A 17,519-nucleotide genomic window follows, 5' to 3' on the forward strand; every position below is an offset into this window, starting at 1 on the left:
ATCATCTCAATGTAAATGAACCGGTCGCTCATAGGACAGATAACAGTTCCTGTCGCTAATAGGACTGTCGCTTCTGAGACTAATTCGTTTATTTTGTTCCTTATTATTGTTGCATGTTGAAGCAAGTAATAATTTTGCTGTTATTGCAGGTATCGTCACTGGAGAATTAGTCCTGGAAGATAAGGACTAACTTACTTTCGTGCCTAACTTCCTTTTTGGTCAGAAGGCAGCTTTGAGAAATGGATATAACAATCTAGAAATTATCTTGATATTATCTACATTTAAAAATTGTATCCATAGATCTGGTGTTGAGTGAAGAGAATTTAAATTAATCACACGCAAAGATGTGTTCTTTATTCACTATTTACTTTTAGTATCTTACCCTACTAAAATACTGTACACAGTGCGTTGAATAAGTTCCGGAAATACCTCGAAATAATAAAATAAACTACCCCCCTCCCCCAAAAAAATATTACCACTTAATTTTCCATATACATCCCTTCCCTCGCTACACTCGCGGGACTGGTCACAGAGACTCTGGAATTCCATGGGAAAATCATTCCCTGGAGTGCAGTTGAGCATCGCTGTCACATTCACTTGAACTGACGCAATATCCTCAAAACGTTCCTCTTTGAGCTTAGGGAAGAGTAGGACGTCTGCTGGTGCCAAATCAGGCGAATGTGGACGATGTTCAAGGACTGTGACTCATGGCCATTCTAGAAATACGAAAACCATTCGCACACTTTGTTTCGAAAGACAACCACGTCCATACGCGTTCCTCATCATTCTATACGTTTCAGTGGCAGTTTTACTGTATTTAACACAACATTTGATTACAGCACGTTGCTACATTCTCTCAACACTGACAGCGAATAAGAAATGTGACAATGCTGAATAGCATTCCGGTGGACGACTTCCCTCGGGCGTTCCAGTTCCTCTACGACCGGTTCCGCAAGTTTATAGCGCGGGAAGGGATGTTCGTAGAAAGCTAATGTGGTAATAAATTTTTCTACCATTATTAAGTATTGTATTTCGAGGCTACCCCGGAATTGATTGCATGGATTCTGCATATTCTGTCGAAAATAAATTTTACTTTCGTTCACTGTTGAACATTCTTGTTTTAGAATCCTTAAGATACCTGATGCCAATCTTAAAAATCTTCATTTTGCTGGTGTGTCCTGTCGGCTAATGTAAAATATGATGAAAGTAATTTATTGAAGAAAACTGTGGAAGAAAGATGGTGTTTGTTCTCTTGAAATCAAATGGTGCATTCTTCCTGCAACCAATATTCGTAGTTTAGTTAATTTTGCTTTTCGTTTTTACGCAACATCCAGGTAAAGATGGGTGTGACTTATTAATAGTTGTTCGAGTCCAACATGTGTAAGCATTTATTTCAATATATAACAAGCAGGGGCGTCATTTAGGAAGGGAGGAGGGGGCAATTTCCCCACCCAAGGTTTTGAAGAATACATATACTTTAATCGATGTCTACTAATATACTAGAACAAAACTTGAAAATCTGATGTCGATGGTGCTCTTGCCCCCGTCAAGCGAAGTCTGAAATGACGCCCCTGATAACAAGCACGAAATATTATAAAGTAAAATGTCAGTAAGATTATAAGTAGTGTTCATCACTGTCAATGACACGGTACCAGTACTACGGAAGCATGTTTATATTTTCAAAGATACCACGCGAAACTTTAACTTTGGTGGAAGACCCGGGTTCGATTCCCAGTGGAAGCTCATATGGTTCGGATTCCACGTTAATTAGTAGGTCCCGTCTTATATAATCTCGCTGCTGAAAGGGAAAGCCGTTATTGAAAGCAACAGTGATGATGGGGTTGCGTATAACATTTTTTTGAAAACATCTGCGGTGTTTTCGTAATGTTGGCAGCGTGTAATCGATAATGATGGACACTATCAGTACGTATAAACTTACTGACATTTTTAGTTTGAAGCATTTTGTGTTTATTTGTGTATTCTTTTGAAGTAAGTGTTACAAAATATGCATATTTTACATCGCAGTTAGTAGAAATGAACGTTTAATGAATTGAAATTGATTTTAGAAGTGTATTTCGAACATATTTGAACGTGTGACAAACTAATATAAACAAGTGGAAACACATTTGAGAATAGACAGTATGAAGTATGAATTTACGAATGTTGTCCAAAGTTGGTCCACAACATGGTGGTAGTGATCATTAAGAATATGCGTGACAAAGGCAAAAAAGAATTGTTCCGACCATGTAATGAAATATATTAAACAGAAGAGTTGCCAAAAGACTTTCTCAAGACGATCATGATACCGATGACTAAGAAATCGAACCTAGAGAGATGTAAGGATTACAGAACTACACAGAGAAAAATCCATTCTCCGGACAGCGGTATATTGTACAAATATACGGTATCCTCTTGCTTACTATAGAAATCAATACGGAGCATACGTTATCCGTATGCTACATAGTCACTGCCCTTAGGTGTTACATCATGCCGTTGCAGGATGTCTGACATCTAACAGTTTTCCGTATATCACATGCATATACTTATGTTACCTTCGTCAGCTATATGTTATATACGTCCATTTGTATGTAAGATCCTGACCCCCTACATTGTTTCATACAGAAAGTACGTATAGATGGAACATTTATACAGAAAGTATTATAAAACACGCGTTTTCAGTTATACGTCTGCTATACGTTAAGTCCAAAAACTACAGGAATTACGCATGTAACCTATCTTTTTAAGTACGTCACCTACAATTTTTTTTCTCAGTGTACAGGGGGTAGACAAAAGAATCTAAAAACACTTCATACAGGACACGTAAGTTTCGCCCTCCACAGTACAACACGTGTTGTAGTTGCCGATCGTTTTTTGTTTTCAATGTGTCATGTGGACCTTCCTCTTCCGTCAGCAGTAACCAGTTCACCTGTGAGTGTAGTGGTGTGAAAGTGTTGCGGTAAAATGGGCGACCTGACAGACTTCCAAAGAAGCATGATAGTTAGTGCCCGTCTGGTTGGAGCTTCAGTGGCAACAGTGGCGAACATTGTGGGGGTATCGAAAGACACTATGTCCAATGTCACGAGGGCATACACAATTCATGGGCAAACGACGTCTGCAAAGCACAACAGTGGTCAAAAGACAATCCTGTTAGATAGGGACTGGAGAGTATTAAAACGGATTGTGGCAGCTATAAAGAAGGCCACTGCATTGAAAATTACGTCTGAACTCAATTCCGGCCTACAGAATTCGGTTTCATCGAAAACAGTGGGACGGGAACTTCATAAAATGAAAATTCATGGCAGGGCCGCTATCGCCAAACCCCTGGTTAGAGCAGTAAATGCGAAGAAGCGTATCCAGTGGTGCAAGGACCACAAGGCGTGGACTCATGAGCAGTGGAAACACGTAATGTGGTCCGATGAATCGACCTTCACCTTGTTTCCAATAACCGGTCGTGTTTACGTATAGAGAACACCGTCACAGACTGTCTGCTCCCAACTGTAAAGCATGGGAGTGGTTCTATTACAGTATGGGCAGTGATATCGTAGTTTTCTGCAGGTCCCATCATAGCTGTGCATGTAATGATGAATGCTAAGGCATATGAGGCCATTTTGGGGGACCAGGTTCTACCCATGGCCCAAATATTGTTCCCTGATGGTGATGGCATCTACCAAGATGATTTGGCACAATGTCACGCTGCAAAAAAGATGAAATCATGGTTTGATGACCATAACCAGGAGTTATCACACCTTTCCTGGGTCCCACAATCACCAGATCTGAACATCATTAAGCCATTGCGGTCTGAGTTAGAAAGACGTGTTCGGTCTCATTACCCTCCACCAGCATCACTTAAGGAACCGAAGCATGTTTTAGAGGAACAATGGTACAAAATTCCACACACCACGATTCAGGAGCTGTGTACGTCCATTCCACGTCGGATCCAAACTGTTTTTGACGCAAAAGGAGGCCCCACCTCATTCTAGATATGATTTTCACACTTTTGCAAACGTTTTAGATTTTTTGTCCAACCCCTGTATTAGTCTCATATCACATACAGTAAAAAGAAAATACTTCTAATATTGAACAGAAGAAGATTGCATGCAAGAACAAATTAGGTAAGGGTACAAGAAAGCAATTGGATTATTAAAGGTGATCGGTGAAATGTTTAAAAATAACGGGAAGAAGTGCATGTTGTATTTATTGATCAACAAAAGGCTTTTGACCTCGAATTGGGAATTATTGTTGGCAGTTCTAAAGAAGGTTGAGCTTGAATGTAATGATCTTATAAGACTTATAAGAAACTTATGTACGAACCAACAAATAAGTGTTAAAATATGTGAGGAAATTACGAGGAGAATGCACTGGAAGGGGAGCTTGACAGATATGTTGTCTGTCATCATCATTGTTTAATATCTATCTAGAAGGGACAGTCAAAAAGGACCTACATAATGAAAACGGCATGACGGTAGGTGGTAGAATGATTAGGTATTTACGGTTTGCAGATGATATGGTGCTTGTTGCGGAATCTGAACAGAAAACCAATAAGATTTTAGAGAACTTGAGGAGGGTCTGTGAAGAATATGAAATGGAAATAAATGTTAAAAAGATAAAAGCCGTGGTGACTGGAATGAAGCGGTCGATGTCAAATATTTCAATATATGTCAACGATTAGTTTCGATACTTGGGTAGTTATATTAGTAATGATATGAAGTGTGAATCTGAAATAAAACCAAGAATAGGAATGGCGAGGGAAGTCTTTAGGAAAAAGATAAGTCTATTTTGTGCAATCTCGAATAAAGAGATGAGAAAAAGACTCGTAAAATTCTTCGTGTGGAATATTGTACTGTCTTCTTCTTTTTCTAACCATTTATTCCCATTTAACTAGGATGAGCTTTTCGGATTATTGTCCTTCACCTGTTCCTATCTTGTGTCCGCTGTGACACCACATTGCACCATATCGTTCTTAACGCAATCTCCCCACTTCTTCTTTTGTCGCCCTTGGTCTCGTTTTTCATTCGGTTCTATAACACCTACTGTGAGGTGCTAGGTAGCCAGAGCCGAAACTACTGTTTACCTAAGGACACCAACACAAATTAAAAAAAAATAATGAAGGAGAGTGGCTGGGAATATTTTAATTAACTGAAATATTTGCATAGAATGCAAATACACATTATGTGAAAATGATTTCTTCCCCCTTGGAGATAAGGTTCTCTCCTGGAAGGGCCGCCACTCCCTTATGAAGTCGGTAGAGCAATATTATTTATGTTTTGTGGAACAGCAGATCTCAGGGCAATCTGCATAACAGCCATGCTCAAAGATGCTACAATAGTGAGTTAGTGATAGATTTCAAATAATGTAAAAAAAAATAATTTTAACTTTTAATTTTACAGGTAGCAGCCTGTATTTGAGCTCACTATCTCATAGCTGTTATTTGGTTCCTTGGGCAGGATATTCTCTCTGAGCCCCCATACAGAGAGATGGTCAAACATACCAAATCAAGGGGAAAATGCCTCCTTGAATCACACTCCTGAAAACAAACATATCATTAGCACAGGTACTCACCATACAGCAAATTGAATAGACAGTTGTTCTGGTAAGAGCTGGCAGTTTTATTTTCCACAACGGAATCAGGAACATAACATAGGATGAATGTGTTGATATCCACACTTTGATACACTAATACTTATCACCTTTTTGTAGTGCACTACACACACACACTTTTTAGATATATAGATATGCTTAATAATTTAACACACTGTTTCATTCTCATAAAAATAACAAAAAGGAGAAGGTAGGATGAACCTGAAGTTATAAAGGTCTGTCTGATCTTTCAAAAAGAAATATATATATATATATAGAGAGATATTTACAACATTCTTTTATCTCCTCATAATTTTGAGTTTCTTGTCTCTAACAGTTTTTAGAGGAGAGAGGTATTCCACTGAAACATATTTCAATATCTGTGATATAAATACACAGATTGAAGATAAAAATAAACACAATTTAGTATGCTGATACACTGTTCAAATATTCACTTGACGTTCACAAGTTCTATGTTGTATGACACAGTGTCCTCCTAGATTCCCATTCCACTGAAATGTAAAATGTTCTGTAGGAGATATGGTAAGCTGGATTTCACACGTTCAATGAAGGAACTTTTAATAGCTCCTATTAACAAGCAAAATATAATTGCTGAAACCTTGTACTAAATGTCCAAGGACAGGCACAGCTTAGAGACGTTACTGGCCTAGGTTTTTATATCTCTAACTGAGATATCGTAAAGTATGTATTTCTTTCATGTTTGAAAAACTGGGTTTTCCCATATTAAAATTGGGAGGTGCGACGAGATTCAAATTATGTTGTCTCTATTGAGGGTCCATAGCACTCAGAGAATGAACAATTATAAACTGTTGATCTCAAATTTAATCTTCCATTGTCACTATATGTAATAAGCACCACTGATGACAAACTGCAGATATGTGTAGGTCTTACACATTTTAGTAATATGATTATAGCTTCATAAAAAAAAGAAAACTGAGTTCTACGCACTCGCGTATTCAGTTGTTCACAGGACAAATCCAGGGGAGCCGGAAAACAAATTGCTCACACCTCGTCCCGGGTATCGAACACTCTGTAAGAGAAGTCAGGTGACTTCCTACGAACCGAAAAACAGTATCTTGTCGCTTCACAAATCTGACTTGAACTAACCTCGTTCTCCCAGGAAAACGAGTATATGTTTCTTGTAAAAACAAGGAAACGAAGAAACTCGCTTCCTCAAGCAACCTTTGACAAAAGGTTCTCTGCCCTGAGGCGATTTGCGTGTGGTCCGACCTGCACAATGCACTTGTTCAGCTACCATCCGTAGCCAAATTCACCCTTTCTTGGCTGACACGTGCTGCCCCTTCTCTAAGAAACGGCCAACACTGAAAGTTTTGCTCGCAGCAGAAACTATGAAAGTTTTTCGCACACTTTTGTTTTTCTTCACTTGTTACATACAAATAAAATTTAGAAACATATGATATTATACTTCAAAATAAAGGTAAACATACAAAGAATACATATATATACAATTTATGAACTGTCATCTCTCTCAGAAGCAGCAGTACACCCAATTTCTGTGGCTGTCGTTCAAAACTGTCTGCTACCAATGCAGCCATGTTTGCTTGGAGAGAGATTGAAGGAAACATCTTTGTTAATTATTTATTTTTCACAAATACAAGATCCAAGTGTCTTGTTCGATAAGGGAAACACGCTGATAAAATTAATCAGAATTTTGTGCGGTATTTCCAAGAACGTGTTTAGCTTAGTACGTAAATAGTAATATTAAACATAGAAAATAAGTCAAATCAGAGTATACATTTTCAAATTGGTGTTGCATTTCGGGAACTAACTAAAAGGCTGGCTGGCCAGGTTACTGGTCTCTGGTGAGAAGGGGGGTAGGAAATGACGCTTGAACTCGATGCATTGGAAATCACACCTATAGAAAGCTAAAATTTCGCATGTAGAAGCGAAAAAGTTTATGGCTTTTGAAAACAATACAAACGCTCTGTTTCAACACACTGTATCAAACTCAGTGTAGATTCACCAAGGAAGTCCGTAGGCTACTTCCTGTGTATTAAGATACTTATTTAGTTTCTATTCTGGTAATTTCTTTCCATGTTGAGTTGAGAGAGACCTCACATCTAGTAGTCTAGGCGACAGTAAGTCGGGAAAAAAAAACATCTCTCAGCGCTAGCTCTCTTCCAAGCGTTCTGAAAAACTCATGTATGATTCCTATAGAATCTTCTCATTTCCCTTTTAATTAATCCTTCATCTATGCTTGTAATATCATTCCTTCCATCATCCCCTGTAAACTATACATTATGCAACGACGCAGTAATTATATGCAACCCATTAATACACTATATAATGCCTATAAATGAAATTAAAAAAAATGAAATAAATACAATATAATACAATATTGTATTAATATTTACGTACTATGCTAGGTGTTTCACACTGCATTACTAAAAAACAAATAAATATGCACTGAATATGCTAATGTTAAGCAAATAATTATACCACAAAAATCATCATATTTACATATCCATATGCAAATGTGCCCCTCATCTGCATTTTGATATGCAGATGATGGAGAAGGACATCGGCCTTCTACAGTAATTTCCCCCCTATGATTCTAGGTGCTGTACTTTCTAGTACAGGACGTAGATCATACGGAGGGCACATTTTCGTTCCTGAAATATTATTTTACAAGACATCCAAGGTTAAAAAAAAATTCAAAGTTAAACACACACAGTAAACATAATAAATGAAAATCAATACACAAAAGCTAAATATAGAGAATTCAGTGTTCCCTGAGTTACATAAACATAAATGACATTGGTTCCCAATACATACACTTACACTAATACACTATATCACTGAAATATACACTAACACTAACACTATATACACAAGTTGTCAAATCCGGTTACGTGATGCATTCACTGGGTGAATTGTTTCATCTCTTTCTTCTTCTTCTTCAGTGGTAGTTGGAACAACGGATGGAGAACTTCTGAGTTTTCATTCGGGAACATCTATCAGATTGTAGTTGACAATGAAGGAACGCAGTTACTTTATGTTATGTGGTGTTCTATTATCCAACACCAGCTTCACTTTCTCCGGATCTCTACGGATACCGGATTGAGAAAGATGGAGTCCAAGTATGTGCAATGATTTTCTCACAAAATTGCACCTTTTCAGCCTGAGAGTTAGGCCACCCGCAGTGAGTAAACCCAACACTCTGTCGAGGTGTACTAAGTGATCTTCGAAGCTCCTGTCGGCTAAAATTAAATTGACAACATAAGCGCCGCAGTACTCTCTAGCTTCTGATCCAATCAGCATATCTAATGCTCTTACGCAAGAAGCAAGGCTCTGTTTTGTTCCAAACGGAAGTTTTTGAAAAACATACGAAATGCCTTCATGTAGGAACCCAAGATATTTCTGGTCACTTTCTTTCACTTTAATCTGTAAAAACATCTCGGTTGCATCTACACAACTGAACCAAGAGTTGTCGCAAATATCTTGGAGAACAGATAGGGGTGGCATAGGTCTGTCGGAGAGATCCCCTGAAATTTTTGCTAGAGCTCTTCCATCAATACAAACTCGAATGCGTCCGTCACTCTTCGGTGTCACAACCAGAGGGTTTATATAAGCTGTAGGCATCTTCTTAATCACACCCCAGGCTTCCCAACGCGAAATTTCATTCGATACTAAATTCCTGAATTTCTTTGGGTAAGGATACAATTTAGTTTTTATGGGACGTTCGTCCGTTACTCCAAACTCGTGCTCGTAGTTAGCTATGCAACCTGGCTTGATATCAAAAAGCGCCTGGTGCTTTAAAAGAACAGCTTTCAAACTCTCTCTTTGTGAGGCTGAGAGATCTGAGTAGTTCGAGACAAAATCTTCTATATCTGAATGGGAGGCACGTGTGTTCACTTTCAACCACTCTTCTGGTGGGAATACATGAACTGCCATTTCTTGGGCACTTGGGAATCTACCATCATCCAAGTTCGGGGCACGAGCAGCCTTTTCTCTACAGGTCTTATGCTCATTCTGTGCGCTAACCCGTATGGCCTTCCGTCTTTCGTCTGACGGGGAAAAATTACATTCAAAAGTATCTAACTCCTCTATGAAACTATATGGTTTCTCGCACTCACCATTCAATTCTAAACAACGAACTACTAGATCCTCAGTCTCGCAATCTACGGATCTAAACTTGACTTCTACATCATGAGGATGTTTGAGATGTAGAAGGCCGGTGTCATAGTCTAACACGGCACGAGATTCTGTAAAGAAGTTGGAACCTAAAATCAAAGATCTGTTCAGACCTGAAATAATGATGCCTAGCGTATGAAATTCCTTCCCATGTATCTGAATGACTAACAGCGTCTGGCCTATGATCGTCGCTGATTTACTTCCGAAAGCAGACGTAACCTGTATATTCTTAGCACTCAAAAATGCGGGTGTGGGGTGGCTATTTGAGACGGAGTCCCAAATTTCTTTTGAAATGGCGGAGCAGGTAGCCCCTGTATCTAATAAAGAATTAACTTCCTTTCCAAACAAAAGTACATTAATCTCTGGCAGTGAAATGACGTTATTACTGGGTAGTTCTTCATTACTTGAATCAAATAAATTCTTAAAAATGCCATTGGCCTCTTCATATACAGCCCTATCTAAATCGATGTGTTCTCCAGTCCTACTTAACAAGGTTAACTTATTTTTGAACATGCCTTCACTAAAATGCTTCTTTGCCTTAATTTCTAAACAAATTTTACAATTTTCTTCTTCTTTTCCTTCTACATTTTCAAAAATTTCTTTAACTGCGGTTTCACATGAATTTTCATATAAATGTCTATTTTCTATGTTTTCTTCTAAATTTCGCACATACTTGGAATTTACATTTGTCAACTCAGATGTACTCGTATTCTCCATAGCCATCTTACCGTTGTCCCAAGCACATGCGGACAATCCTCAGTCTCTGGGAGCAGAAGAAGAGGATTGGTTACTCCTGGTAATGTTTTGGTTTTGGCTGGTAGGAGGAGGCGCCCGGTCATAGTGTTCCAACAGCTGGATTTCCTGGTCCTCGTGACGGAAGGAATTTCCCTGTGGTCTATCCGTTTGGCGCATTCCTCCCCTCCTACCGCGGGCTCCACGAACGTTGTTGTTGTGAGAGGAGTGGGAGTTCCCCCCACGTGACCAGCCAGACGACCCACTTCCGCTGCTCTGATGACGAGGCGGGGATCGCTGGTGGTTGTTTTGATTCGTGTTTTGATGTCTCTTTCTCTGGTAAGGACGCTGGTTTTCTCTCGTTCTATTCTTCTTACGAGCAGCGTGCTTACCACTGTGGCCAGAGGGGTTATTGTCCTCATTTTCCACGCTCACTTGGAGCATGTTGACCCCTTTCCTCTGGTTACTCTGGAAAAACTGGTCGCGATTCGTCATCGACGACTGTAGTTCCTGTACTAGATTTAACAGATCTGCAATGGATTTAGGGCGAGAAGAGACTATTGCCCTAGAAAGTCCATTTGTAAAGTGCCGTGGGAGTACTTCTATCAATTTTGATTCTGACAAGGGTGGCTTCAAAAGGCTATTCTGGTGCAGCAAATCCACCAGATATGCAGATGGGGATGGGTGCACACTGCTATCAAACTGGGAGTATAGTATGTTAGCCTGTAACTTATCTAAACGCTCCTCATGAGTGCTGTGAATCTCCTCCCTTACCTCAGCAGGGGTGAGCGCCAGCTGCTCCGCTGGCTGAGGCTCACTTGGCTCAGAGCTTGAACTTCCGGGATCCAACTGGAGTTCAAGATGAGTATTGCTCGATTCTGTCGCCTGTTCCGGGTCCTGACTATTACTTTCTACAAGCTTATCGCTATCTTCTATGTTATTTTCTTTCCTACTTTCAAATTCTTCTTCTAAGTTCTTAGTACCCTCTTCTACCTTTCCTCCTTGTTTTCCCCCAAAGGTAGTTTCTATCTTTTGCTCAAGCCTACTAGACTGTTTATCCAATGCTGAGTCTATAGTATCTCCCATTCTACGATAGGCATTATCAATCATTGTTACTAACCTTTTCTCGAATCCCTGAAAAAGTTCACTTAGCATGGCGGCTAAATTTTCATTACTTCCCTTAGAGCTACATGCAATTATGGCTGGGCTAACACTTGGTTCTGCTAATTCTGTGGTTACCTCCCTTTCCTCCCGCAATGGTACTTCCTGTTCCCTACTGGGGACTGGCGGAACGGTATCCACCGCATCAGCGTCTCCCACCACGCTGACCGGACGCTCACTAGCGCTCTGCGCGTCATCAACTCTATTCTCATCGGAGAGCTCCCCAGATCTCTGAGCGAACTCTTCAAAAACAAACTCTGTGTCCATATTTCCTACTCTTCGAGCCTGCGCTCGCGTTACGACCATTTACAACTACAAACCGGGATTACAAAGTTTTCTTCCCCCCAAAGTTCTAAACAAACTGAATTCTCTAAAACACAGTACAGGTTGTCAAAATATTCAAGACACAAATAAATTTCAACACACAAGACACCTACGTTCTTGGAAATTTTTTCGGGAAGAGAAACAAAACATATACCGAAATTTTAACACAAACTGTATGTTGACCAGCTAGTATATAACATATACTTCATGCCCTTTACGCTGATGGCGCCAAGTTATTGTGAGGTGCTAGGTAGCCAGAGCCGAAACTACTGTTTACCTAAGGACACCAACACAAATTTAAAAAAAAATAATGAAGGAGAGTGGCTGGGAATATTTTAATTAACTGAAATATTTGCATAGAATGCAAATACACATTATGTGAAAATGATTTCTTCCCCCTTGGAGATAAGGTTCTCTCCTGGAAGGGCCGCCACTCCCTTATGAAGTCGGTAGAGCAATATTATTTATGTTTTGTGGAACAGCAGATCTCAGGGCAATCTGCATAACAGCCATGCTCAAAGATGCTACAATAGTGAGTTAGTGATAGATTTCAAATAATGTAAAAAAAAAATAATTTTAACTTTTAATTTTACAGGTAGCAGCCTGTATTTGAGCTCACTATCTCATAGCTGTTATTTGGTTCCTTGGGCAGGATATTCTCTCTGAGCCCCCATACAGAGAGATGGTCAAACATACCAAATCAAGGGGAAAATGCCTCCTTGAATCACACTCCTGAAAACAAACATATCATTAGCACAGGTACTCACCATACAGCAAATTGAATAGACAGTTGTTCTGGTAAGAGCTGGCAGTTTTATTTTCCACAACGGAATCAGGAACATAACATAGGATGAATGTGTTGATATCCACACTTTGATACACTAATACTTATCACCTTTTTGTAGTGCACTACACACACACACTTTTTAGATATATAGATATGCTTAATAATTTAACACACTGTTTCATTCTCATAAAAATAACAAAAAGGAGAAGGTAGGATGAACCTGAAGTTATAAAGGTCTGTCTGATCTTTCAAAAAGAAATATATATATATATATAGAGAGATATTTACAACATTCTTTTATCTCCTCATAATTTTGAGTTTCTTGTCTCTAACAGTTTTTAGAGGAGAGAGGTATTCCACTGAAACATATTTCAATATCTGTGATATAAATACACAGATTGAAGATAAAAATAAACACAATTTAGTATGCTGATACACTGTTCAAATATTCACTTGACGTTCACAAGTTCTATGTTGTATGACACAGTGTCCTCCTAGATTCCCATTCCACTGAAATGTAAAATGTTCTGTAGGAGATATGGTAAGCTGGATTTCACACGTTCAATGAAGGAACTTTTAATAGCTCCTATTAACAAGCAAAATATAATTGCTGAAACCTTGTACTAAATGTCCAAGGACAGGCACAGCTTAGAGACGTTACTGGCCTAGGTTTTTATATCTCTAACTGAGATATCGTAAAGTATGTATTTCTTTCATGTTTGAAAAACTGGGTTTTCCCATATTAAAATTGGGAGGTGCGACGAGATTCAAATTATGTTGTCTCTATTGAGGGTCCATAGCACTCAGAGAATGAACAATTATAAACTGTTGATCTCAAATTTAATCTTCCATTGTCACTATATGTAATAAGCACCACTGATGACAAACTGCAGATATGTGTAGGTCTTACACATTTTAGTAATATGATTATAGCTTCATAAAAAAAAGAAAACTGAGTTCTACGCACTCGCGTATTCAGTTGTTCACAGGACAAATCCAGGGGAGCCGGAAAACAAATTGCTCACACCTCGTCCCGGGTATCGAACACTCTGTAAGAGAAGTCAGGTGACTTCCTACGAACCGAAAAACAGTATCTTGTCGCTTCACAAATCTGACTTGAACTAACCTCGTTCTCCCAGGAAAACGAGTATATGTTTCTTGTAAAAACAAGGAAACGAAGAAACTCGCTTCCTCAAGCAACCTTTGACAAAAGGTTCTCTGCCCTGAGGCGATTTGCGTGTGGTCCGACCTGCACAATGCACTTGTTCAGCTACCATCCGTAGCCAAATTCACCCTTTCTTGGCTGACACGTGCTGCCCCTTCTCTAAGAAACGGCCAACACTGAAAGTTTTGCTCGCAGCAGAAACTATGAAAGTTTTTCGCACACTTTTGTTTTTCTTCACTTGTTACATACAAATAAAATTTAGAAACATATGATATTATACTTCAAAATAAAGGTAAACATACAAAGAATACATATATATACAATTTATGAACTGTCATCTCTCTCAGAAGCAGCAGTACACCCAATTTCTGTGGCTGTCGTTCAAAACTGTCTGCTACCAATGCAGCCATGTTTGCTTGGAGAGAGATTGAAGGAAACATCTTTGTTAATTATTTATTTTTCACAAATACAAGATCCAAGTGTCTTGTTCGATAAGGGAAACACGCTGATAAAATTAATCAGAATTTTGTGCGGTATTTCCAAGAACGTGTTTAGCTTAGTACGTAAATAGTAATATTAAACATAGAAAATAAGTCAAATCAGAGTATACATTTTCAAATTGGTGTTGCATTTCGGGAACTAACTAAAAGGCTGGCTGGCCAGGTTACTGGTCTCTGGTGAGAAGGGGGGTAGGAAATGACGCTTGAACTCGATGCATTGGAAATCACACCTATAGAAAGCTAAAATTTCGCATGTAGAAGCGAAAAAGTTTATGGCTTTTGAAAACAATACAAACGCTCTGTTTCAACACACTGTATCAAACTCAGTGTAGATTCACCAAGGAAGTCCGTAGGCTACTTCCTGTGTATTAAGATACTTATTTAGTTTCTATTCTGGTAATTTCTTTCCATGTTGAGTTGAGAGAGACCTCACATCTAGTAGTCTAGGCGACAGTAAGTCGGGGGAAAAAAAACTTCTCTCAGCGCTAGCTCTCTTCCAAGCGTTCTGAAAAACTCATGTATGATTCCTATAGAATCTTCTCATTTCCCTTTTAATTAATCCTTCATCTATGCTTGTAATATCATTCCTTCCATCATCCCCTGTAAACTATACATTATGCAACGACGCAGTAATTATATGCAACCCATTAATACACTATATAATGCCTATAAATGAAATTAAAAAAAATGAAATAAATACAATATAATACAATATTGTATTAATATTTACGTACTATGCTAGGTGTTTCACACTGCATTACTAAAAAACAAATAAATATGCACTGAATATGCTAATGTTAAGCAAATAATTATACCACAAAAATCATCATATTTACATATCCATATGCAAATGTGCCCCTCATCTGCATTTTGATATGCAGATGATGGAGAAGGACATCGGCCTTCTACACTACTAGATAAGCTATGTATTACAAAGTCTTCTTCTAACATGCCCAAATCATCTCAGTCCATCTTTTTGCAGTTTTTCTACTACTGATCTCATCTTTACTGTTCCTAGAATCACTTCATTCATAATATTGTCCTTCCGCGTCACTCCACACATCCACCGCAGAATCTTTGTCTTCGCAACATGCAACTGCTGTTGTTCTCTCTTCTTCGTCATCCAACATTCCGCAGGTCTCCGTATAATATGGCAGGTCTCACTACTATTTTATAACTTTTCATTTGAGGCGTATTGGTCCTCCTGCCGCTTCTCTTCATTTTGTCCAACCGCTGTTAATTCTGCTATTTACATCTATTCCTGATTTTTCCTTGATTCTCCTTGTTATTGCCACATCTTTTTGTCCAGTCGTATTATTGTATTCTAGATTACACTTTTCCTAAGTGGACAATTTGGCTTTACTAATTATAAGCCCTTTGTTCTCCAATTCTCTTCCAGGCATCAAATTTCTCTTGCACTACTGCCTTGGTCTCATTCACCAACATAATGTCGTCCTAAAATACCATATTCCAAGGTGCTAACTCTTGAATATCCTTCGTAACTCGTCCATCACAACTGTAAAAAGATGTGGGGTAAAATTAGATTCCTGACCAAGCCCCACTTTAACTGTGAACTCTTCTGTTATTCCATGCGCTCTTCACTCCTGTTCTACATCCATTATACATATCTTGAATTATACGCATGTATGTGTTCAGAACACACTTCTTCTACAGTGCTCACCAAATAAATAAAATCCTTTGGTACTCTATCATACGTTTTGACCTCATTCGTGGCTAAGTGGTTCGATTCCCGGCAGGAGCTAATTTGGTTCGAATTCCACGTTACTCAGTCGGTCTTGTCTCATATAGCCTAGCTGCTGAAAGAGACGTTAAACTAAAATTCAACTAAACTCTATCATAAGTTTTCCCTTGATCAGGGGTCTTCAACTCGCGGCCCACTAAAATATTACCTGTAATCATGATAAGTTACATTTCATCACCTTCTTCCGTTTAGGAGAAACTGGTAAAAGAGAAATGATAAATTTTTGAATTATTATGACTCTTGCCGGGCCACATATTTCCATTCTGTACATTATTTGAGGTATATTGTCTGGAGGAAGATGAGAACCTTGGTTCGTTCCAGTCAATTCCTGACAACAGGATAGTTCAAGTTTGGCTTGTTCCCTCAAACATATTTCCTTATGATGCGAAAATTAAATTTACACCGTTGTACTTCTAAAAAGCGACCACCTTATGTTTCAAATTGAAATACAAAGGAGGACCAAGCCAAGATTTTAACTTTTTCCGGACAATTCTGCCACATAATTACATTCCCCCTTTCTTATTGTTTCCGTTTTTAGAAGTACAAGGCCGTAAATTCCATTTCCACATTAATAGTAACTGTATCCAAACCAAAAGAAAAACTTTAACTACCTGTAGTCAGGAATTGACTGGAACGAGCCAATGATCTCTCCTTTCCTCCAGACAGTAATACTTCAAACAATGTTTAGAATGGAAATATGCTGTCGGGCCTTAATAATTCGAAACACGCAGGGTCTGCAACACTGCACATGTGGAGTCTGAGGCCGATTGATCTTCCCCGCCAAAGTGACTGGACTCGCCCTCCTCGCTGTCCTCCCCTATTAAATCATTTGCTGCTCATTTGTTTGCCTTGGTCACTTGCCGGGCCGCGGTGGCTCAGTGGTAGAGCGTTCACCTCTGGTGCTTGGGGTCCCGGGTTCGATCCCAGCCCCCGCCAAGTGAACTTTGTGGTGGACAAACACCGTGTGCGTGGGTTTTCTCGGGGTTCTCCCGTTTCCTCCCACTTTCTTCATTCCACCATTTCATTCATTACTCATCATCACCGTCTCCTTTAGCCTAACCGGCATAACCGTGGGACGTAAAACTCAAAGATTTCATTTCATTTTTTTCAATCCTTGGTCACTTGCTTGTATTGCAGTGTTGCCAATTTGGGGGAAAAGTCGCTAAATCTAGGGGATTCGACTTCAAGGATAGCGACAAAAAATATTTTTTTCCGATTAGCGATTTTTTGAATGACAATTTGGCGAATTACTTACAAACCTACCTTTTTACATATAAGTTTTTGAAGCACAGATAATATGTCTTGAATTGTTCATATATATATATATATATATAT

General features: G+C 38.9%; 1 long non-coding RNA gene across 3 annotated transcripts in view; it reads left to right on the forward strand.

Moving 5' to 3' along the window:
* The window catches only part of LOC145694798 (uncharacterized), a 72,512-nt gene extending 71,442 nt beyond the window's left edge, over window positions 1-1,070 (forward strand). For 2 of the 3 annotated variants that reach the window (XR_014133047.1, XR_014133048.1), the window contains exon 5: window positions 150-1,069. This is a non-coding gene — a long non-coding RNA (uncharacterized LOC145694798). Of the gene's footprint in view, window positions 1-149 lie in introns of all 3 variants that reach the window. The other variant, XR_014133046.1, reaches the window with a different exon arrangement.
* The last annotated feature ends 16,449 nt before the right edge of the window (window positions 1,071-17,519 follow it).

This window comes from Thermobia domestica, chromosome 9 (assembly GCF_964235325.1).
Source record: "Thermobia domestica chromosome 9, izTheDome1.hap1.1, whole genome shotgun sequence".
Taxonomy (NCBI): Eukaryota; Metazoa; Arthropoda; class Insecta; order Zygentoma; family Lepismatidae; genus Thermobia; species Thermobia domestica.